The 10,684-nt window shown below is 38.1% G+C and overlaps 1 long non-coding RNA gene across 1 annotated transcript; it reads right to left on the reverse strand.

Annotated features, from left to right (window-relative positions):
* Nucleotides 1–41: 41 nt before the first annotated feature.
* On the reverse strand, nt 42–754 carry LOC148908542 (uncharacterized). Its single transcript, XR_016120656.1, has 2 exons — nt 478–754; nt 42–318 (listed from the first exon to the last, which is right to left on the reverse strand). It is a non-coding gene; the product is annotated as an uncharacterized LOC148908542 (long non-coding RNA).
* Nucleotides 755–10,684: the final 9,930 nt, after the last annotated feature.

The following is a 10,684-nucleotide window of genomic DNA, read 5'->3' on the forward strand; positions in this document are numbered from 1 at the left end:
GGAAGAAATAAATCGCCCATAGAAGCCTTTCTCACCGTTATAATTTCTGTTCGTAGACAAGAGATTTTCCCCCAAAGTCGACTGTTCTGCTTTTGAACTCTGTGTAATTCCTTTTTCGTCTCAATACACTTTCCACATGACTTGCGGGTTAGGGTTAACATTAACGGTAGCTGTCTGAGGTAAGTATGAAGAAGTAGAAGTGGTAGGGGTTACAAAATTTGACGTATCATCATCTGTGTTCACAATGGCAGCTTCGGAATCCGTTTCGAGATCGACCTCAGGCGATTGAGCATGCGGTTGATGGGCATTTCGAAGAACCTAGGATTGGAAGAAAAAAATGGATATGGTAAGAAAAAAGCTTTCGAGAAATAGGTCATCAATAATTTTTGAAGTCTTTTTATTTTAGTAAAACCAATTCATCGAGACACTGCGTTCATAGTTCATAGTTCATAACGAGTTTTCATATAGTCGACTTACTTGTCTTCCATCTCGAGGCATTTGTAATTTTGTTATTTGAGGAGCAACGTAATCCATGGTTGGCATTGCATCCTTCACCAGGCTTTTCAATGTTGGTATATCCGATTTTGCTTCAACTGAAATGTCTAAGCGTCTCACATAACAAGTACGCTCAAAGTGTGCAGAGCACAAAGCAGACGTCTATGTTGGGTTGAACTCAGGCCTGAGATTCACTAACAGGAAAACGATGCATCGAGATACCTGGTGTGTAAGTTGTATTGGTACAACTGACACTGCCATGGCCTCCAGCTATTCAATATTTACCTCCACGTTACTGCAAGATAAAAAGCAGGACATAGTGAAAAGGGCGAAATCATTCTCATAATGTAGATAACTTACTATTAGGTACGGCCGGTAATTAATATTAGGGGATGGGGGTGGGAGGACTGCTATACAGTCGACTCTCCCGTAAGCAACCACCTCGGGGCCAGAAGATGGTCACTTACGAGAGCTAACACAGGAACCCCAAACAATGAACCCCAAGAATCCCAACACAGGAAGCTCTTGGTACTTCTTCAATTTTGCTTTCTTGTTCAGCTTTTTTACAACTGACTTGGAAAGATGCCACACATCATACTGGTGTTTGATGTGGCTAAAATCTTTTGCCATGGTGCTGGTGATGGATGTTTGTCTGTCAGTTGTGATACATTTTATACTGACCGTGTCTTCTAAAGTGTTCAAACACCTTAGAAACCCCTCTTTCTCTATAGCATTGGAGCTGGTTACTTCAGAGACTTGAACTATGCTGAAGGTGGCAATTTTCCCTGTGCTTGTCTCCATCATAGTATATGTGCCATATTTAGCACTATGGCCAGGACTGTCACTTCGGCCATCACCATTGAGATTTACTATGTCCTTATTTGACAGCTCTTCAATTACAGCAGCCTCCTCTCTCTTCCAAGCATCATTAACAACAGGAAATAGGTAACGTTCCTGATGTCTGTAAAAGACCCTCTCACTCAGAAATTTTAGGCCAAGACAGGATGCAAAGTTTTGAAGTCTGGTAAAAGTGTTACCAGTAAATAATATTGATGAGGAAATCAACAAGTTCCCAATAGCTAAGCGATTTAACATTGGCTGTGAGTACCATGTCAAAGCATGATGTTTCATACATGTAGTTGTCACAATAAGTGGGCTGCCTTGACATACAAAGTTGACATCAGCGACAGGTGCTCCACAGCTTCTACAAAACTTGAATAACTGCTGCAAACAAGAGTTAAATACCAAATATTTAGGTTCTTTGATATGGTTTTCAAGAGTTTTATTGCAGTCTTTGTTTTCTGGCTCTAATTCACTGTCCGTTGTTGAAACTGTCTCTTGCAATGAAACAATGAAACCATTATCATCGTCACTTAGTGGGAGTCCCTCTTCCTCTGAAAACAAAGACTTTTCTGACTTTTGTGGAGACACTGTTGGCATTGACTTTACTGGTGAGGGGTGATAGCTAGTACTGTAGCTGTGGTCGTGGAAGCTCACACTGAGTATTTCATCTCTACTGATGTTTGGTGAAGGGGAGGGATTGTAAACTGTTGTTGTGTCGGCATCTTTATAGTATCCAGGCTCTGTCTGAGTTGATGCAGTGGATGTTACAACATATCTACAACCAAGGCAACACTGAACACCAATCTCCTTACAAAGTGGTTCAGGAGAGAACTCTGGTGTTTCCATACTTGGTGGATCTTCACACGAGGGATTTATTGTGGCACATAGCTGCTCCACATTCTTTGAAAATACAAAAATAAACGATGTTTTCAACAATACTATAAACCATTCTTCGAGGCCTACTTTACCTTAAATAATACAAAATAAACATTTTAACCAACAATGCTATAAATTATTCTTCTGGGGTCATTTATCCAAGCAAATTTGGAATATTACAGCAATATTGTTATGGTTTACGAATAAATATCAAATGTAAACCAAACACGTGCAAATAACCATTTTGAAAAGTATCGATCAAATATTACTAGCTATACTTATGATTTTAAGCAACATTTCATCTATGAAAGCATAAATAGCTAATGATTGATGACTCGCTTCGGTATGCATTAATAAGTCTTTTTCATGAGTGATTATTTTGAAAAACAATGTAAACTACTGTTATGTATAAATGACATGTTATCTCACCTCTTCGTTTTGTTTCGGTTTGTGCCGGTTCTCTGATGTAGCGCTTCTTTTAGCTGGCTTGCAAAAATTTAATACTGACGGAACAGCATCGCTCTTTAATCTCCTCTTCCTTTTTATCCCGGTTAACTGCTCCATCAGATCCACTTCAAAGCATGAATCCCCGAAGTGATCGCTGCAAACGTAGCAGTTCTTCTAAGGCAGCAGGTTCTCTCTGTTTATCCGCGCTATCCATGCCTTCTGAAGAGCTATTTTGTTAGGAATTTTGTGGTAGCTAACAGACTCAGTTTTGGAAGAATGGTTGGTGCATTCTGGCACACAACAATGGACCATCTGGATTAAGAAACTTACTCTAACTTAGACTATTAAAAGATCGACTAGCACTCGAAATATACAAACTCAACAAGTTTGGAATGCAAGCTTCACGTTGTGACGTCACGGCATTAATGCGGTAATTTATTGCGGGCTCAAATATGGCGCTCTTCTATTGCTATTTTTCGCGAATTGATTATTTCTTTTCGGCAACATAGAAGCTGTATCAGAGTTCAAAGTTGAATTTGTGATCTATGTACGTTGTAGTTTTATATGAAAAACGGCAATTTTTGGGGTCAGTTGTCCTTTAAGGAAGTTCGAAAAATGTTTACTATAAAATTGGGGTGGGTGGCCATAACTATCAAAAAATTCTTCTTTTCCTGGGTTGATGAAATAAAACGCAACCCAGTGTTTTCCTTTTTTGCTGCTTGGGTCTGTATTCACTATATAGCCACATGGGTAGACGTCCACGTAACGAGGTAAACGGTTTTCTGCAAACACACCTCCAAACTTCCTTCCGGTAACAGGGGCTTTTTCAGTAATTAGTCTTATCTGCTCGGTATTCATGTAGAGTAGTCGAAGGTCACGTGACGTGGTCAAATTCTCCGTATACGATAAGGTTGACTGCGTTAGGCAAACCGGTACTAAACTGTATTTCCAGAGACACGTTACCCTTTCGTTTCTGATTCAAATGAGCCGAAGAGGGGTCGGGGGTTAAATCAAAAGCTAGAATGCCATAACCTCTGCTATAGTCTTGATGGGAAATGTCAATTCCAGAATCTGCAAACAACCGTCCAGTTCCTGAAAATAGCGTCTGATAGGCCTCTATGAAATTCATTTCACTGGCCCGAGCTAGCTTTAGAGTAATCGGTTTGAAGGGGTTTGTTCTCCGTCAGTGGTTAAACTGATAGACGTTGCTCCATATAGTTTATGATTGTGAGGGTTTTTGGTGAAGCTCCCATTAAATGCGTCGCTCTCCACCATCGCCAAGACCACACGTTTAGGTACTGAACCATTAAAAAGATCCCCTTATGAATCGATGGGTTTCCTGTGGGTATGGTATAGGTCTTACAATCTATCCTCCGTATTGGGTAAATAGCATTTTTTCCTTTCTGCAACTCGTTCAGGTGTTGAAGTTGTAAGACAGAGCTCACTTTCACAGCACGAACTTTCAGTTTTGCGCTTTGAATGGCGATCTTGTAATTGGGGTTCGCCTCCCCTGACATCAAAGCGAACGCTGGTGTGTTAGGGTTCAGTTTTATGGTGATGTCTACATGATTTAGAAGAAGGCGGTCGCTGAGCAGCATGTCACAGCGAAGGGGTCCCCATAGATCCACAATGTAGCTTTTTTCAGTAAATGAATAGCGAGAACTGAGCCCGGTATTCGCTCCAGCTGTTGTCGGGTCATTTTCTTCCATAGCTCCAGCAGTATCTTTGTAATAAAGACCTGCTGTAAGATGGGACTTTTTAGCTGCAGGACCGTAATTCAAAAGGGTTTATGACATGCTTTTGTAACTATACGTTCTGGTCAACTGTGTGACTTGAATGCCATTGAGAAACACATCGACTTGCTTGAACAGACTTTGCAAAAAGTTGTTGACAGGTGCTACTTTTTCATCAGTTGTGAGATTCGAGTTATTAGCCTTGGTGATTTTCACTTTGATGAAAATCATTGTCTTTGCTAGATCTAAATAATTCTCCGACCCCGCAATTTGAAACTATAGGTGCTGAAGAAGTAATGGTCGATATGGGTTGATATTCAATCCACTGACTCTTGTCTATAGCGACTGGAGTTGGTGGTACGGAGAACAAATCCAGTTCACTTTTAGCACATGGGGTAGAGTGTGGGTGAATGAAAGCCATTTCAAGGTTCGAAAATGTCTTTGTTTGCGAAAACTATCTTAGCTCTTTTCACTCTGCCGGTTTACGGTAGAATGAGCTTTTTCCTTGGTGTCTTTCTTTTTAAACCTCTTCTCTGTCTCGATCTGCCGTTTCCAACTTGAGAGGCGATCTGATTGAAAGCCTGGTTTTTCATAGTCTGCGCCGTCTGCTGTAACCTCGCATTGGCAGAATCTTTCAGATTATTCCCGGCTAAAACGTCTTTTCCAATATTTACTCTTGTGGTCAGGGCTGCTTTCCCAGCAGTCTTTGCCCCCTCTTTTAATAATGGTATGGCTTTTCTCGCAAGGGATTGGAAAAAAGAACCCAGTCCATATCCCCTCTTAAAAGGTTCACCGTGAAACACCATCATGTGTCCTTCTTGCTGTGTTCTCATCTTACTAAAAATAGGGTGCTCGACGAAGTCTGAACTCAATGTTATCACCAAGCGTCCACGTTCAAATGGAATCTTTTTCCCCGTGTCGTCGGTTATAAGTATTTCTAGTCTCAAATTCTCTCATGGCCAGAGGCAGATATTGGGAATTGTCATAGTCGATCGTAATGATCTCTCCATCTTTACCCTGTGCAGGAACAAGGCGTAATAGAGAGGCTCTGACGTCACCAACTATCCGACTTTCTAATGTATTCAAATAGACAAACAGTGATTGAAGGCCAATATTCAAATCACTCGTGAAGGGAGCTTCTGTAGTCTTGGCTAGGATTATATCACTGTCGAATCCTAACATCGATCCTAAATCATTCTCGAAACTGAGCCTTCTTACAGTACCCAATACCACGGTAACTTTCTGTGACCGAGTATCCAGTTTGAGAGAAATATCTGTTACTCCATCGTCTCCGATGACCTTATCAGTGGCACTAATTACATCAGCGACTGATGTGTAATGACCTATTGGAATGATGCCTACCGTCCAAAAACCAGCACCTCCATCGTAATAAAACCTCTGGTTCTCCTTCCTAATGATAAACCAAGTGTGTGGAAAAGTGATGGAAGCAAGTCCAGCTTCCCAAGTCCCCACTAAATCCACGCGCTCGGGTAGTTTGACTCTATATTCAGTTATAGTGTTATTTGCATATAAATCCATAGAACTATTGCTAGGAAGCGTGACGTAGAACTGACTTGAAGTCATGGTGGTTGAGAGTAAAAGGAATACAAGACACACAAAGCATATGATTTTATAATCTTTATTCGATATCAGTGCTCAATACCCAGCTGTTATACTTGTCTGGGTACCCCAACCATTTGACAAAATATTCTTTTACACCGCGTCCCCTACGAGTTCTTAAAATCTTTTCTATCTTATACACTTCGTCATCTCCTTTAGTGTTTACTCTCTGTAATTCGTGTTCGTAAAAAGTTCCCTCCAACACATCCCCGTCAAACTCTTTCAGCTTATAAACTGGAGGCTTGCGAGGGATGCGCTTTGAAATAGTAAAAATTTCCTCACTCCAGTTAGGTAGATAACCTTTCTAAAACAGTTTCTTGGACTTGGATATGCGCACTTCATCTCCTATCTTAAGTTTATAGGGGGGTCTTCTCGTCAACGTATTTCCATACAACGTTTGCCAAACCTCCTTTTCATTGTTCTTATTCACCGAAGCTGGAGTTCTCTTAATACTCCTATGATAGGAATTATTGTATGCATCTACAATATCAGGTAACACATCTAAATATTTTAGGGTTTCCTTTCCATGTGATGTAGCGGTACATCCGCTGTTTTAGGCTTCGATTAAAACACTCGATGATGGATCCTTTGATATCTGTGTTATAGGTATGATAAGATCCAATGTTCTTTTCTCTTAAAAACGACTGGAATAATCAATTGGTGAATTCACTCCCTCGGTCGGAGTGAATCTTTTGGGGTTTACGCTCCGATTCATCTAAGATGCGCTTGAAGGCTTCCACTAGAGTTGGGCTGCTCTTATCTTTCAATGGAACCACCCATGCATACTTTGACAACACATCAATACAGGTGAGCATATATCTGTAACTGCTATTGTATTTCTTGAGGGACTGCATGTCTATCAAATCCAATTCCCAGACCGCATCTATCGATCCGACTATGACACGATTTCTACGAAAATGTTTCTGAACAGGTCGGTGGAGAGAATACACCCTCTGCCTTCTCAACCATTCCTGTACTATTTTCTTTGTGATTTCCTTATTTTTCTTTTTGGCAGCATGGTATAAGGCATCGACGCTTCCGAGACTCCATCCTTGATTGAATTTGTAACACAGTTTTTCCAACAGCTCGTTGGTCTCCATCAATCTGTGAATTTTCAATAATCACTTTCCCGCCGCAGCAGGCGAGAACACAGCGAACTCTTTTGAAAATGTTTTGAAGATTAAGATTGGGAATGGAGCTTAGACACCCGCAACCCATGTCTTTATCCCCTGAAGACAAACACAAAATGATTCTATAAAACGTACTTCGTTTTTATTCAATTCCTCATAGCATGTGCAAAATCGTCAAATATTGCTGATGATAATTCCTGACCATTCTCTTTGACATCACACATGTTGTTTACAAAATCAACAATAGCATGCTCATTTCCATTCGACCATGACATATCGCTAGCTATCATTGCAGCTACACAAGAGTTTATGCTTGACAGGTTGAATACAAAAGCAGCCCAGTCCTCTGACATGGGAATGTTCATGAATTTCAGTAATTGCTCGCATACATCTAGTATAAGGGTAAGATAGATTGAGTTCTTCACGTCGTCAAAGAAAAAGGTTCATAAATCTCGATCGCTAGTCATCAGACATGCATGATCTCTTTGACTGGGGTAATCATTCTCACATCTTTCGCAATCTCTTGTCAGCTTCTTCACCATTTCTCTTCAACAGAGTTCCACGTACAAAAATTCTAATACTTGTCGAAGCTTCGCCTGTGCCACCATCTCTACTTCATCAGTTACAATCATAACCACCGCATTGTCGACACACGAGATACTTCGAGCTATGGTACTTGACATCTTGATGTAGATAGTGACTGTCTACTTGTTCGTGTATATACCACAAGGGGCAGCAATAAGTGCCTCGTACAATACAATAAACCAGAGGTATTATAGTGAGTAGCATGAGGGTGAAAAAATAAATGAAACAATCTAGAAAAACCATAAACTTATAGTATTCAAACCAGGTGCCGCGAGAAATATAATACAATCCAGCCAACTAAAAACAGTGGTAGAATGAATAGCCATGACGTCAACTCTGCAAGGACCCTGAAGGGGGAGGGGGAGGGGGGGGGAACCTCACTGGAACCTCATTCAGGTGGCGTAGAACCGCCATTTCATATCTACTCCTGAAAACAAGATGTTTCCCGTGCTTCAAAATGCTTATATTTCCAATGACTCCCAGCGTTTCAGTTTGACTTTGATTGGAGATCGAGAGCAAGCAGATAAATCTGTAGACCCTATTGAACATGTCCATGGTCTTTGAAAGAAAATTGACTCATTGTTCATCATGGTAAACGATGCTGTTTTGGGGCAACAATATTGATAGTCATGGCAAAAATCGCTGCAATACACCTTTGTATTTTGAGCTGACTTAAGGTCAGAACAACATACTTAAGGTCAAGATTTTGATATTTTGTTCATTATTTGTCATTCTACAGCATATCAAATGAGCACCCGATTCCAAGGATGAGCACCGAAACAATTTGCATTTTTTCCTTTCTTGTACACGAAGTCTTCAACGAGATACCTGGGCATTCGGGGGGAAATTCTTCGTACGATCAATAGTCCATCATTGCTATTCTAACCTTTCAAATGTGACAAGATTTGCTATACTTTAAATCAGATTTATGATACAAATGGAATTATTTCAATAAAGATGTTTTCAATAGTAATAAGTTGTAATGTCATTGCCTCCGAATATTTCCGCCATAAATTGCTTATGTAAGCTAATTAAAGATAAACAAACTTAAGCTTCTAGCTTTGTAAAAATGTTTGTTATTGTTTCTTCTACTAAATATTGAAACTGACATTTGCTTTTTGTCGAGATAACTTTTATATTTTTAAGTTTAAAGTGTTTAATTTTTGATATACAAAATTATTAGCCAACACAGCTAGATTTCACTTCAGAAGGTAAATAAATAAAAAATATCTGGGTGCTTCCAAAATGACCTATTCAATAAATATATTTTTTCGAGTTTGCCTATTTTCATAACATGAATACAAAACAAGTGGATCACTTATTACTTTCGCTTTTTTTTATCTAAAATCATCTTGAATATTAATCATGCCACAAAGGTGGTTACTGGATATTTCTACTTTAGCTTTATTCTATTCTGCATTATTGGTAAGACAGAAGATGATGCTATGAAATCAGAACAAGCATGAGATTAAAGCCTATAAATAATTTATACACATACAATGGGATGAAACTCTAAATTCCTTTTTATTTTTTATAATACTTCAAAACAAATTTTAATTACTACAAAGAGGACTCATGCTCACACTCTTATCACTCATTAGGAGCATTTCAGATTTAGGTCTAAGACTAGTTAAAGCTTTATTTTATTTTATTTATTTTTGTTTGTTTTGTTTTGAAAGTAAACCTTTTTAAAAAAAAGAAAGTCTCCTTTTTTAGCCTCTTGTAAACTGTAATACTTTATGCAATCAAAACTGATTAATGCATTGTGAAAGGTGACTGTAACTCTTTCTTCTATGTATTCCAAATGATATCATTCTGACAAATATAATAAATGAAACACAATTATATCTCACTTCTGTAGTTAACCAATGATCTATTCCAAAAGAGCTTAATATATAGTCAATATATGAGCTGTTTCAAGAAATAAAACCTGGAACTGAAAAGAAATAACATTGACTTAGAGTCACACAAAATGTATACTTCCACTTTAGAGTTTTAATTTTTTTACGTTTTAAATTTTAAATTTGACTAGGATATAATCACACTCCCAAGAAACATCTAATCTACTGATCTTGTGTACCAAAACAATGGAATTTTAAGATTAATACATAAGGTATACTTATGAAGCATTGTAAAGAATAAATATCTAGCTGCTACCATGAATATATATAATTGGTTTTTTGCAAGTAAACATTTTCATGAAAAACCTCAGAATTGCCCAACTGAGTTCAGGAATTTTTCTAAATTTTTTTTTTCTATTTTCTATATGGTCTTCTCAACAGTATACCTTTTAAACTATATATATATACATTTGTATGAATGGTAGATGGAAAATCTATCTTCTTTGGTTCTTTACTTTTGTAAAATAAACACTGAGGACAATTCACATGGCAAGGCCTCTGCTGTCAAAATAGTGAAGGCCTTTACACATAATGACTTAACACAAAAAATTCAGAAAGACTTGTATTTTCAATGCTGCAAAGTGCTTATATAGAGAAATACATTACTATGTAAATAGCAGGTTTATGATAAAACTGAAAAACCTTGAAAAGCTAGAAATTGAGAAAAAAGTCATTTTTGACATTGTTTGACATTGTTTTGGTTTTGGTATTCACCTGTATAAAGATTTTTAAAGAAAACAAGACCTGTGAACCAAACTATACAACAGCTCACAGTTATACACAACCTTACTCCCACTTTACAGCTATAGCACTAAACAAAATATTTTCCCTTTTTAATCAAAGGAGTTAACATCCACACTAGACTTAATCAGTATATTATAATATTATGGGGTTGTTTTTTCTTTTCATTTATAATATATGAAGTTATTGAACTGAAATGAAAGTAACATGACTGGAGATATCCTAATATAGACTCTAATTTGCATTTAATTCCTTTTAATAGTGATGAAAATATCTAATCGTAAACCAGGAAGCGATTAAACTAGCCTTTTAA

Source organism: Actinia tenebrosa, unplaced genomic scaffold, assembly GCF_029948245.1.
Source record: "Actinia tenebrosa isolate PJP-AT-01 unplaced genomic scaffold, QUT_ActTen_1.0 PGA_scaffold3__52_contigs__length_22856419, whole genome shotgun sequence".
NCBI lineage: Eukaryota > Metazoa > Cnidaria > Anthozoa > Actiniaria > Actiniidae > Actinia > Actinia tenebrosa.